This window comes from Rousettus aegyptiacus, unplaced genomic scaffold (genome assembly GCF_014176215.1).
Source record: "Rousettus aegyptiacus isolate mRouAeg1 unplaced genomic scaffold, mRouAeg1.p scaffold_m13_p_3, whole genome shotgun sequence".
Lineage (NCBI taxonomy): Eukaryota > Metazoa > Chordata > Mammalia > Chiroptera > Pteropodidae > Rousettus > Rousettus aegyptiacus.
In genome coordinates, this window is record NW_023416306.1 from 73892195 (window position 1) to 73906707 (window position 14513).

Sequence of the window (14513 nt, forward strand, 5' to 3'; positions counted from 1 at the left end):
AGGGAGATGTGAGATGGAGATAAATAAAGACACCCTTAGCATGTTATTGGGGTCACTGCCTTATAGCTAGTATGGAAGATAATTTAGATCTGGTGCTCTTCAAACTTCCCCTCATTCCTTAAGATTTTTTATAAAATAAAACCGAACAGGAAACCTCATTATTAAGAATGTATTTTAAACGTTCTTTAAACAGGTTAAATCTTCATCTGGCATACTTCAAATCCATAATGATTTATCCTAAGAACACTGCTGCCAGACATTCCTTTCTGGGATGGCAAATCCTCCACAGTGTGTCTAATGTCACGACAATACTTACAGTCAAGGGTTTCCGTCCACATCCAACCTTCCTCTCTCTTGTCCGCTTATGTGGATTGATTTTGGCTCTTGTCCTCATTAGAAAGAGATTAATTTCTTACTTCCAGTTTATACAATAATACTTTTAAACTTTAAAACTGTAATTTGACTATTCCAAACATACAGATGAAAAATTAAAAATGTAGTTGTTAAAATGTTCTAAATATAACCAACAATTAATATTTTTTATTGGTTTCCCATGCCCCTAGAACAGAAACCAAAACAGTTAAAATGGCCCAGAAGGCCCTGGACTATCCGTGCCCCAAGTGCCTCTTGAGCCACAGTTCGTGCCTTTCCCCCCACCCATTCCTCACCTGCCATACTGACAAATTTAGGAATCACCAGAAGTGCTCCTTTATAATGACTGCAAATAAATTGGCATACAATTCAAGATAAAGGGCAGAAAAGGGGTCACATATTTTCCTATGGGTCTTGATTTCTTCATCCATAAAATAAGATTGAACTCGACTGAGGTTAGACTCCAAGAATGGGAACCTCTGGATTCTCAGGGGGCCCTCAGTGATATGAACAGAGCTCAGTAAGATGATAAAATGGAACTTTTGCCCACCTAATGGCTATAAAAGGATTGTGAAGAGGCTCATGCTTCCTCACATTTATTTGATTAAGTAGCTGCCGCTATATCAATTTACCATTTCCATTTTCTGATGAGGAAATAGTCCGCAAATGTGAAATGACTTTCTCAAGGCACAGCTGGGGTTTTACAAGCCTAAGTAAAAATCAAAACAAAGGGGTTTTTTGCTTTTATTTTATTTAAAAGAATTTTATTTTAATACAGTTGGCATACACTATGTTAGATTTAGGTGTACAATACAGTGATTCAATATTTGTATACCTTACGATATCATCACGATACTAAGTTTAGCAGTTGTCACTTTTTATATGTGTGTGCTTGTAGATATTATATCGGCTTGATAATGTAACCAGGATTATCCAGTTAACAACAGGGAAAAAGGAGTGGAGAGAGTCTTTGTTTGACAGATACCGTTTAAAACATGACCCACAGTGAGAGGTAGATCATCATATGTATCCTTCTCAGTAAAGCTGAGAATATAAGGAATAGTTGTCTTCTGAAGTACAGACCTTCCAGTTCAAAAAACACTAGGATTCTAAGAAAACCTGACGCACAATATGTGCATTGATAACTAGCTGCCACGAAGTGGCACAATTCTCAGTAAAGAAATGATGTTGGTCCAAGGCTGAAATTTCACACTTGCCTTCTTCACTTTTAGCATCCTTTTACTTTTAAATATTCAGCCCGATTTCTCTACTCATAAGAACTAGTTTGCATGAATGCTGTTATTCCTCTGTTCTGGAGTTCCTCCCACCCTCCCTTCTTTTCCTTCCTTGGGTAACTCACATTTACTTTTAGTTATCACCTAAAATATTATTTCCTTAGAGAATCTCACCTCCCTGAACTAACTTAGTTCCCTGAGAACACATTTCCAGAGCATCTTGCCCTTGGCCATCATAATACTTTACTCTCTTGAAATTTCTAACTTCTAGATTTTAAGCTTCACATAAGGGCAAGAAACACATTTATTTATCTGCAACTCAAACCTAGAGGCTAGCCCAGTGTCTGATAGGCACTGATAGACTATGAAGTAGAGAAGTTTTCTTGCAGTGTGAAACTTAAAAAATTTCAGAGGGGAGGAGGGGAATCTTCCCACTAGAAAGAAACAGAAGATGGACCAACCAAGTTTTCGTCTTGTCTGGTCTTTAAGTCTGGATAGTGGTGGGAACAAATTAGCAATGCTTAGGAACCACCTTAATAATTAGTTAGTGTCACACTATTATCCATAATTGTTGTATAATTTAACTATCAACTGCTGAAGCAACTGTCTGGAGTAATAATAACTGAGCCTCTGGTGGCTGACAACAATGACTTGATCTGATGTGCAGAAGGGATTTCCTCTGAGCACTCTTTCTGGAACCTGAAGGACTTTCCTGAGTCACAAGGGCTTGCAACGTGGACCCACCTGGAGAAGTGTTCTTGAACTAATAGTCTCTGTGCTTTAAGGCCACTCAGGTTTGGTGCGTGTAAAAAGCCTGGGCATAATTCACCAGGGAGATTTTGATACAATTTCAAAAGGGTAGATCAGTGTGTACCTACCGATCTGATAATTCTAACCAGAAAAGGTGAAGTACAACAAAACTGTCCTCCAGAGGGGATGTGCTCACAATCAAGGATGAATGAATATTGATTATGTAGATTGAAAATTAGAGAGGTAATATCAGACTCAGAACACAAAGTTACCCTAATCCTCCTCCCTCTTCTCCATTCCAAGTACTCTAACAGTAATCTCCTAACAGTTCTCTCTGACTAAATGCCCACCTCGATTTTAGTATTGAGAGTGCATTCCACCTTCTGCACGTGCTGTGGCCTCAGTTCAGTGTGCCCAGCCCCAGGGACTTGGAATGCCACTCATCTCCAAAATCCAGTCCAGACTCATAGATGACTCTGAGACTGCCTCCCCCTCGGGAGCTTCAGATCACTTTGTCATCATAGCTCAATCATGTGGAAAACACCCTTCCACACTGCAGCTCATTCCTATAGCACCTCTGCCCCCTGGCATGGTACTTCAGGATGCTGGAGGGCAACCTGCCACCATGTTTTCCCCGACGTCTGCCATAGAGAAGAGGGGGCCCCTCCGCAGTCAGAGATACTTTGTCTTCCTTATATGTCCACTGACATTGCCCTAAAATACAGATTTCTTTCATGGGAAACTGACCTAGAAAATCCCAAGAGGCCATCAGATGACCAGAAACATTATTAGATTGAGTATTTATTCTCTTTCGTTTATACATTTTCTCAAGACTAAAATTCTTTCACACGTATTATTTTCTTTCAATCCTTACATTTTAAGAATCTTAGAATCATCTGAGCTAGAAAGAACCTCAAAGATCACATCTAACTTTCAAACAAAAATGAAAAAAAAAAGTTAAAAGATTTGCTCCAAGTTTTAAGATTTAGCAAGAAAAACAAGGTTAATCGGTTTTCTATTTCTGTAAAGCAAATTGCCACAAACCTAGTGCCATAAGACAACACTCATTTATTAGCTCACAGTTCTGTGGGTCAGAAGCCCAGTCTTGTGTGCCTGGCTCGCTGTCCAGGGTCTCACAAGGGTGAAATTCAGGCATCAGTCAGCTACACTCTCAGTTGGAGGCTCTGGGGAAGGCCCCAAGCTCATCCTTGTTGGCAGGACTCAGTTCCTCACACTTGCTTGACCAAAGGCCCCTTTTCTTGCTGGCCACTGGCTCTCAGCCCCTACAGGCCACCCTCAGGTTCTTTCCACATGGCCACCTCCATCTTCAAGCCAAAAATCATACATCAAACCTCTAACTTTCATTGCCGCCTCCAGCTAGAGGAAGTTCTTGGCTTTTAAAGGTCTGAGTGATTAGATGAGGTCCCAGCAAGATCCTCTCTTTTTCTTAACATCAACTGAGCCAGGTAACATAACCTAATTACAGCAGTAAAATTCATCAAATTCAGTTCTGAGGATTATACAGGATGGGTATATGAAGGTGGAGTGGGTGTGGGAGGGGTCTAGGAAGAGAAGTTAGAATCCCACCTACACACAAGGGTCTGGGTGTCACACAGACATGTGCCTGATACCCACTTTACCTCACATCACCTCTGCAATTGCAAATATCATTTAATTTGAGTCCCTGTTTTGTCATCTGTCCAGTAAGAATAATAGATACCCCCAGGGGTTTTGTAAGGGGTAATGAGAATATGGACATGAAAATGGTTTTATGGTATAAGGCACCATTTGGCAGGGTCTTGTTGAAGTAGTATGTACAATTGTGTGGCACCACCAGACTCAAACTTCTTTAAAGTTAGAGGAAATTTTTCTCTTCTGATCTGCCAAACCAGGGCTTCCTCCCCTGGTTTGTGAGCCTCACTTTTAGTCACAGTGAGATGGAATTTAGGGCACCAAGAAATGATGAGCAGCTACAGGGTTTCAGACAGCCCCTTCTTCCACCCCAGGACAATGTCAGCTACATTTGAATGTATCTGGACTGCACTAGCCCTCTGCCGAAGCTGGAATCTCTTCAAGTGACCAGACTGTCCTGGATCCCCAAGCAGACATGGCTCATTTGGTAGAGTTGGGGCTTACTATTTTCCACGGTGGCTGTACCAATTTGATCCTACCAACAGTGTATGAGGGCTTCCTTTTCTCTGCATCATTGCCAACATTTGTTGTTTATTGTCCTTTCGATACTAACCAAACTGACAGGTGCGAGGTGATATCTATGGTGGTTTTGACTTGTATTTCCCTGATGATTAGTGATGTTGAGCATCTTTGCAGGTGTCTGATGGCCATCTGTATGTCTTCTTTGGAAAAATGTCTGCTTAGGTCATCTGCCCATTTTTTTTTAATTGAATTGCTTTGTTTTATTTTTTATGTTGAGTTGTATGAGTTCTTTGTACATTATGGACATTAGCTCCTTATTGGATATATCATTTGCAAATATCTTCTCCCATTCAGTAGGTTACTTTTTTTTTCATGACTTAGTATAACTTTATTTTCATTATAATATGTAACATTAATAGAAGTTAAAACACACATAGAAATAAGGATCATGTACTTTCCAATTTTTGAAAATTAAGTCCCTCATGATCAAAAGTGAGTATTTTATTTTATATCCTTCAACACAGATTCTCTATGAATAGCTTAATTCAAATCTCTTAGGTTTCCCTGTGCAATACATTAACTGTAGTTGCTGGTATAATTAAAAAAGAAAACTTGTAAAAATAATGTCACTCACTTGACATGGAAAATTACCCACATAGAATGAGTTCAATGATGTTTTGAACTTAATAAAGAATTGATTTAACTTTGCTTCAGAGTTATAACTGAACATTTTTTCTAATAGAAGAACAAATGCAGAATATATTTTGCTTTAAATACCAATTTTTTAAAGAATGAGAAAGTATAAATATTGACTAAAAAGATAAATAGGTATACTAAATGAGAATTATTTCAATTATTTATAAAACAATATTACAATACATTATAAAAATATATTAAATTTTAGGCTACCATTATTCATTTAAAAAGGTGTTTGTGCTAGAAAGTTTTGTTGCCAACATATTTTTCTGCTAAGGGTTAAATTTCACATTAAGATATTGAAGACAAAAAGCTGTTGAAAAAAATCTTCAAATATATGAAGTTGTTTACTTTTTTTGGCAATTTAAAAATACATAACCTTTAAAAATACATGATCATTAAAACTGAATACAGTTAGTATTATTTCCCCACTATACAATTGATATTATAAGGAACAGCTCTATTCAGTTAAAACCTAATGAATACTGTCAACTTTTCCTGGCTTATTTTTCTGAACAGAATTAGCATATAAACATATAATTTTGTTATCCTTTATTAAATGCTAGAAAAATTATATATATAGTTCACGTGAAGTCCTTTAAAAATTCGATGTCACAGGTTGCAGACATTAAAGGTAAATGATGACTGCAGTCTTTGTAGGAAGATCCTCTTGGATGAGGTATTCTATACTAAGCATGTTATGTAAACATAAGAAATCACCACAATTTTTAGCACCAGATCTGTTGCCAACTTATATGAAGTTCATCTGTCACATTTTAAAATGGTTTGAATTTCAACATAAATACTATGGCACAGAATTTTTAATTCAATGATTAAATCAGTTAACTGATGATAGTTAAAAATTATGTTTCTAAAATATGGGAACCTGTTGTATTATTTTATTTAAAGTGTGACTATAAAATAGTATGTAAAAACATAAATACCAGACTTTCGACAGATTCAGTTCTTTTGCTTGATCCTTAAGCTGCTATTCAAATTAATATTTTGGAATTTCTTTCTGAGATAGTCATAAAATCGGTCTTATTTTGTACGTTTCACTTCTGCACTTTAAATGGGTAAAAACTGCCCCCCTTTTACTGCTGTTATTATTCTGAATAAGTTTTCCTCTCCAAATCAACTAAAGTCTAAAACAGAAAAATTCATCACATTAAATATATTTAAAAACTGAATGTAGAATCAAACATGGATTTGAAAACTGGAGTTTTCAAAATGTTTTGCATAAAAGCTGTATTATTGGAATCAATGAGAAGCCTTAGTTATTTTGAGGCTGTCATACTTATTTAGTGTTTATTGTAAGATTAGCCATATAGTCATACCTTAGAATTCTTAAAATCTCACAAAATAAGTGAGGAGCTTTGAGTACCAGCAAAACCATTTTGTCATTCTGCAACATCAACATTAAACATAACATTCCCTCTATTTGTAAAATTTTCACATTTTATTTTCTCATATTTCTTTTAAATACATTTTCCTCTCTGTTAGTCTATATGCAGTGAATAAAAGTGCATTTAAGTCCCTGATGTAGTGATATTTTATATTTGTGGTACTCATTGCCGTAATAACATAGTTAACAACATCTCACATTTCCAGTCTATTTTTTTTTTTAAAAAAAACTATTTAAGTGCTGGGACTTTTTCCCCTTGGATAGGATAACACAATATCAATTATATATTGCCTTTTTAAAAATTCAATGTAACCTTATAAAAGATTAACTTACTTTCTACTTACTTTCATTATTCTAAACTGAGCTATTCAGAAAATGATTAAAGTGAAAAATTTCTTTCTCTACTTTCCAGTTTCACAAGTTTGAGTGTTAACATAGTGCATTATATTTTCAAATTGTACTGCTGTCATCTAATGTTTAATCAAGTTTCAGATGTTGTTTATATTCCTTTTTGCTTCTAAAAAATCATCCATTTCTATGCAAAGGAGGCATATATTATGATGGCATATTAACTGTTTAACTTATAAAAAAAACTTTTGAGAATAATGAATACTAGAAAATTTTAGAAATGGAGTGGAATTTTTGGTTCCATGAAGTTACTCGATTTTAGATTTTACTATGGTATAACTGCTTTTATCTGCCAAGTTTTGTCTATAATGAGAAATAATTTTCTCAACAATTCTGAGTTTGGGAAATAAAAGAAAGGAAGTGATTTATAAACAGTAGCCTTGCTGCTCTCCATTTTTATGCTATCACTCATACTGTCATCACTATCTTAGCTATAGTTTCTTGGGACCTTGACATAAGTTAGAAAATTTATCATTGGTACTTCAAAGTTTAACATCAGGGGGTGGGGGGAAGCAGTTTTGTGCAACCATATCTGTAATTCCAGTTTATTATTAAAAATAGGCAGAGCGAAGATTTTCTCCTTTTGATTCCTGTATGTAAGTGAGGAAGTCTACATAAGTTTTTTACATTTTAGCAGTTTTGTGCATATAAAGTAGGCTACTTGAATTATATACTGCCTGATACTGTGGCTCCGTAGCAATTAAATAATCTTCTAAGAAGGACTGGATATATTCAAATGTTGGTCTTTCATCAGGGTCCTTCTTTCCACAAAGATTCATCAGTTCATGCAGGGATTCGGGTCAGCTCTGAGAGCAAGGCATCCTATATCTTTGTTCCACCTGTTCCAACACTTCATGGTTTACCATACCTACATATGGAACTCTGCCTTTTGTTACCAGTTCTGTGTGTAGAATTCCAAATGACCACACATAGGCTTTATTGTAAATTGACCATATAGTGCAGCCTCAGGAACTATCCATTTGACTGGAAATTTTGCACCTGTTCTTGCCGTATATTCATTGTCTTCAATTAACCTTGCTAAACTAAAATCTGCTATTGTGCACACAAGATTTTTTCCTACAAGAATATTGGCAGCGCAAAGGTCTTAGTGGATATAGTTCATTCTTTCAATATATGCCATACCATCAGCAATCTGAGAAGCCATATCAACCAGTTGTGGGAGTTTCAAATACTTTCCATCTCTCTCTTTCAGGAAATCTAATAAGCTTCCTTTTGACATAAATTCAGAGACAACAGCACTTAGTGGAACAAGTTTGTCGTGCCTTAATTTTTTCATTTTCTGAGCCTCTTGAAGAAAAGCTTCTGGCATCATCATACCTGGTTTTAGTGTTTTGATCACTACTTTTGTGGTTCTATTCCATGGTCCCATCCATACTTCACCAAAACATCCTTGTCCTAGCTTAATACCGCCTAGATCCATTCATCTTATCATAAATGGTACGATTTCATTACCTTTTTATGGCTGAGTAATATTCCATCACACACATATACCACTTTTTCTTTATGCAATTGTCTATCAATGGACACTTAGCTTGCTTCCATATCGTGGCTATTGTAAATAATGCTGTAATGAACATAGGAATGCATGTATTTTTGTATTTTGGATTTCTTTGGATAAATCCTCAAAAGTAGGATTGCTGGGTCATATGGTAGTATTATTTTTAATTTCTTGGAAAAAGTTCCATACTGTTTTCCATAGTGGCTATACTAATTTGGAATTGCATCAACAGTGCCTGAGGGCTCTCTGTTTTCCACACCTTCACGAATACTTGTTTATTGATTTTTTATGATAGCCATTCTGACGGGTGTGACGTGATATTCCTATATGGTTTTAATTTACATTTCTCAGATGAATAGTGACACTGAACATCTTTTCATATGTTTATTAGCTATCTGTATGTCTTCTTTAGAGAAATATCTATTCGGGTCCTCTGCCCATTTTCTAATTGGATTGTTTGTCTTTTTGGTGTTAAGTTGTATGAGTCCCTTATGTATTTTAGATATTGACTCCTTATCAGATGTATCATTGGTAAATATCTTCTCCCATTCAGTAGATTGCCTTTTCATTGTGTCAATGGTTTCCTTTGCTGTGCGAAATCTTTTAAGTTTGATATAAACCCATTGTTTATTTTTCTTTTCTTTCATTGCCAAATATATATGTGTGTATACATATACACATATATATATACATATATGTGTGTATATATATGTATGTGTGTATGTATGTGCATGTGTGTGTGTGTGTGTGTGTGTATTACTAAGAGTGATGTCAGAGCGTTTACTACCATGTTTTCTTCTAGGAGTTTCATGGTTTCAGGTTTTACATTTCAGTCTTTAATCCATTTCAAGTTTATTCTTATATATGGTGAAAGAAAATGATCATTTCATTTTTTTGCATGTATCTGTCCAGCTTTCCCAACATTATTTATTGAAGAGACTGTCTTTACCCCATTGTATATTTTTGCCTCTTTTGTCATAGATTGATTGACTACAGAAGAGCAGGTTTATTTCTGGGCTCTCTATTCTGTTTCACTGATCTGTATGTTTTGTTTTTATGCCAGTACCGTGCTGTTTTGATTAGTATAGCCTTGTAGTATAGTTTGATATCAGATAGTGTGATCCCAACTTTGTTCTTCTTTCTCAAGATTGCTTGGGATATTTGGGGTCTTTCGTTGTTTCATATAAATATTAGGATTACTTGTTCTATTCTATGAAAAATTCCACTGGTATTTTTATAGGGACTGCATTGAATCTATAGATTGCCTTTGGTAGTATTGACATTTTGACAATATTAATTCTTTTTATCCATGAGCATGGTCTATGCTTCCATTGACTTCTTCAATTTTTTTCTTCAATGTCTTATAATTTTCCAAGTACAAGTCTTTAATCTCCTTGGTTAAATTTATCCCTAGGTATTTTTTAATGCAATTGTAAATGGGATCGTAAATTGTTTTATAATTTCTTTCTCACAGTTGGTTGTTGGTGTATAAAAATGCAACCAATTTCTGAATGTTAACTTTGTATCTTGCTGCTTCACAGAATTAATTTATCAATTCTAGTAGTTTTTTGGCTGACTCTTTAGGGTTCTGTCTATATAGTATCATGTCATTGGCAAATAATAACACTTTTACTTCTTTCTTTCCAACTTGGATGCCTTTTATTTCTTTTTCTTATCCAATTGCTGTGGCTAGGACTTCCAGTACTATGTTGCATAGAAGTAGTAAAAGTAGATATCCTTGTGTTGTTCCTGATCTTAAGGAAAATGATTTTGGATTTTTACCGTTCAGTATGATGTTAGCTGTGGGTTTGTCATATACAGCCCTTATTATATTGAAGTATGTTCCCTCTATTCTACTTTGCTCAGTTTTTTTAAATCATAAATGGATGCTGGATTTTCTGTATCTATTTCTGTATCTGTTTCCTGTATCAGATGCTTTTATTCTGTATCTATTGAGATGGTCAATGATTGCATAATTTTTATTCTTCATTTTATTTATGTAGTGCATCACATTAATTGATTTGTGGATGTTAAATCAAACTCGCATTGCAGGAATAAATCCCACTCGATCATGCTATATAACCTTTTCGATGTATTGCTGAATTCAGTTTGCTAATATTTTTTGAGAATATTTTCATCTATGTTTATCAGGGATATTGTCCTATAATTTTCTTTCCTTGTATTGTCTTCATTTGGTTTTGGAATCAGGGTAATGGTGTCCTTATAAATAAGCTAAGAAGACTTTTCTCCTCTTCAATTTTTTGGAATAGTTCAAGAAGGCTAGGCATTAATTCTTCTTTGAATATTTGGTAAATTTTACCTTTGGAACCATCTGGTCCAGGACTTTTGTTTGTTGGGAGTTTTATAATTACTGATTCATTTTTGTTTTTAGTTATCAGTCTGTTCAGATTTTTCATTTCTTCTTGACTCAGTCTTGGAAGATTGTATGTTCCTAGGAATTTATCCATATCTTCCAGGTTTTCAAATTTGTTGGCATATACTCGTTCACAGTATTTTCTTATAACCCTTTGTATTTCTGTGGTATCAGCTGTCACTTCTCTTTCATGTCCATTTTTATTTACTTTTATCATCTCTTTTTTTCTTGATAGGCTAGTTAAAGGTTTATCAATTTTGTTTATCCTTTCAAAGAAACTGGCCTTGATTTCATTGATCTTGTATATTGTTCTTCAGACTCTATTTAGTTTACTTCCGCTCTGATCTTTATCCTATCCTTTCTTCCACTTACTTTAAGCTTTGTTTTTTCCCCCCAGTTCATTTAGGTTTAATGTTACACAGTTTATTTGAAATTTTCCTTGTTTCTTGATGTCGGCCTGTATTGCTATGAATTACCCTCTTAGAACTGCTTTTACCATGTCCCATAAATTTGGGGTCATTTTGTTTTCATTTTCATTTCTCTCAAGATATCATTCGATTTCTTCTCTGATCTCTGTGTTAACCCATTCATTGCTTAAGAGCATGTTATTTAGCTTCCATGTGTTTTTTTAGTTTTCTTGTAATTTATTTCTAGTTTGATCTTGATTTCTGGTTTCATACCATTGTGATCAGAGAAGATCCTAAATATGATTTAAATCTTCTTAAGTTTATTGAGACTTGTTATGTGGCCTAACATGTAGTCTTTTCCTGGAAAATGTTTCATGTACACTTGAAAAGAATGTATATTCTGCTTCTTTGGGGTGAAATATTTTTAAAATATCAATTAACTCCATCTGGTGTAGTTTGTAATTTAAGGCCACTTTTTCTTTTTTGATTTTCTGTCTGATGATCTATCCATTTATGTAAATGGGAGTATTAAAGTCCCTTACTATGACTGTATTACTGTGAATTTCTCTATGTCTGTCAATATTTGCTTTATATACTTAGGTGCTTCTACATTGGGTGTGTAAATGTTTAAAAGGGTTATATCCTCTTGTTAGATTGATCCCTTTATCATGTAATGCCCTTCTCTGTCTCTTGTTATAGCCTTTGTTTTAAGGTCTATTCTGTCTGACATAAGTATTGTTACTACAGATTTTTTTTAAATTTTCATTTTCATTAAATATCTTTTTCCATACTTTTACTTTCAGTCTGTGTGTGTCTTTTGATCTGAAATAGGTCTTTTGTAGGCAGCATATGTAAGAGACTTGTTTCCTTATCCATTCAGCCACTCTATGTCTTTTGATTAGAACATTTAATCTATTTACATTTAAAGTAATTCTCGATAGATATGTAGTTATTGTCATTTTATTTATTTATTTTTTTTATTTCTTCTCCTTCTCTTCCTCCTCCTCCTCCTCCTCCACTTCCTCCTCCTCCTCCTTCTACTCTCCATCTTCTTCTTCTTAAAGAAGTCCCTTTAACATTGCTTATAATACAGGCTTGCTGTTGATGAATTCTTTTCGCTTTTTTTTTTTTTTTTGCCTGGGAAGTTCTTATCTGTCATTCGATTCTAGATGACAGCTTTGCTGGGCAGGGTAATCTTGATTGTGAGTCCTTGCTTTTCATCACTTTGAATATTTCCTACTAATCCCTTCTGGCCTGCAAAGTTTCTGTTGTGAAATCAGCTGACAATCTTATGGAAGCTCCCTTGTAGGTAACTAACTACTTTTCTCTTGTTGTTTTAAGATTTCTTATCTCTAACTTTTGATGTTTTAATTATATTATGTCTTGATGTGGGCCTATTTGGGTTTATCTTGTTGGGACTCTGTGCTTCATGGACTTGTATGTCTATTTCCTTTGCTAGATTAGGGAGATTTTCCTATCAGTATTTCTTCAAAATAGGTTATCACTGATACCCTATGGTGTAAATGTTGTTACACTTGATGTTGTCCCAGAGGTCCCTTAAACTATTCTTATTTTTAAAATTATTATTTCTTTTTGCTGGTTTGACTGGGTGTTTTTTGTTACCTTGTGTTCCAAATTGCTGATTAATACCTCTGCTTCATCTAAGCTGCCATTGATTTCATCTAATGCATTCTTCATTTCAGTTATTGTTTTCTTCATTTCTGACTGGCTTTTGTAAATGCTTTTTCTCTCTTTGTGTAAGTTCTTACTGACTTCATCTATTTTTTCCCCTAAGTTCACTAAGCATCCTTATAACCAGTGTTTTGAACTCTGTATCCGGTAGGTTTCTTGCCTCCTTTTTATGTAGCTCTTCTTCTGGAGTTTTGTCCTGTTCTTTCATTCGGGACATGTTTCTTTGTCTCCTCATTTTGGCAGCCTCCCTATGTTTGTTTTTATGTATTAGGTAGATCTGCTATATCTCTCAATCTTGACAGGGTTACCATATGTATGTAGTAGGTGTCTGTGGGGACCAGTGTTGCAGTTTCCCTGTTCACCTTAACTGGGTGCTCCAGGTGTATCCCTTGTGTGCATTGTATGTGACCTCCTGTTGTCATTGAACCTTGATTGCTATTGGCATGTCATTTGATGGGATTGACCCTCAGGCTGACTGGCTGTTAGGACTGGCTATGATTACAGTGGATGAGTTTTTATGTGAGGGATGACCCCACAGAGTGGGATTCACTGAAGCAGAGCTCTGGTACCTGAATCTATCCTTTAGGCCTATAATTTGTGGAGCTAACTGGTGGTTCTCTGGTATGGTCTGAAGCCGGCTACCAGGTGTGTTGGTTCTAGAGCATTTGGGGAGACTCTGGTTAAGGCCCAGGTCAGCCACTGTCGCCTGTGCCCAGCCCAGGGCCACCTTGTAGAGCTAAAAAGTTATCTGGGTTGGTAGCTGCCTGTGATGGTCTTAAAGGTGCCTAGGAGAGGCTATAGTAAACCAAGACTTGCTACCACTAGTGCTGGGCTAGGGCTGCTTAGGAAAAGGTACATGGCACATTTGTTTGGTATTTGTGGACCTTACAGAGATTTTAGGAACATCTACAACATGGGCTGAGGCTTGCCTCTTGTGAGTAACAGCTGCTGAAAGAGACTCTGGTGTGGGTGTGTTGGGTGGGGTGAGTTCTTAGGGAATCACCAGGGCGAGTTGAGTTTGATAGAGACTCAGGCTGAGTACGGATAGGACTTAGCAAAGAAATAATGGTGTCGACCTGCTGGCCTTGTGAGTGGAGGGCTCAACAAAAGAATAATGGCACCTGCCTGCATTTTGGTGCAGGAGAGAGCTGCCCCTTCCTCCCTTTCCCTGAAGCAGAGAATTCAGTTCCTCCTCATATATCCCTTGTACTTTTTGAGCTGCTTCCTCAGCATTGGACCTCAGAGTAAGTGAGTCCATCAATGAGTAAGACCATCCTGGGGCCCTTTAAGAGGAATGCCTGGAACTCAAGTAGATTTCCAACTCACCCAAATGGAATCCCTACTGATTTTCACAGCCAGATGTGGGAACTCCTCTTCCTGGCACCAATAGTCTGGGATGGGGAGCCCGATGTGGGTCTGGGTCTCCTCACTCCTCAGGGGGGAACTCCACAGCTCAGAATCCCTCCCTGTTCTTAATTGCCACATCTCTGCTCCTCCTACC

General features: G+C 36.1%; 1 pseudogene; it reads right to left on the minus strand.

Moving 5' to 3' along the window:
- Positions 1-7643: 7643 nt before the first annotated feature.
- Positions 7644-8461, minus strand: LOC107500291 (annotated as a pseudogene).
- Between the last annotated feature and the right edge of the window lie 6052 nt (positions 8462-14513).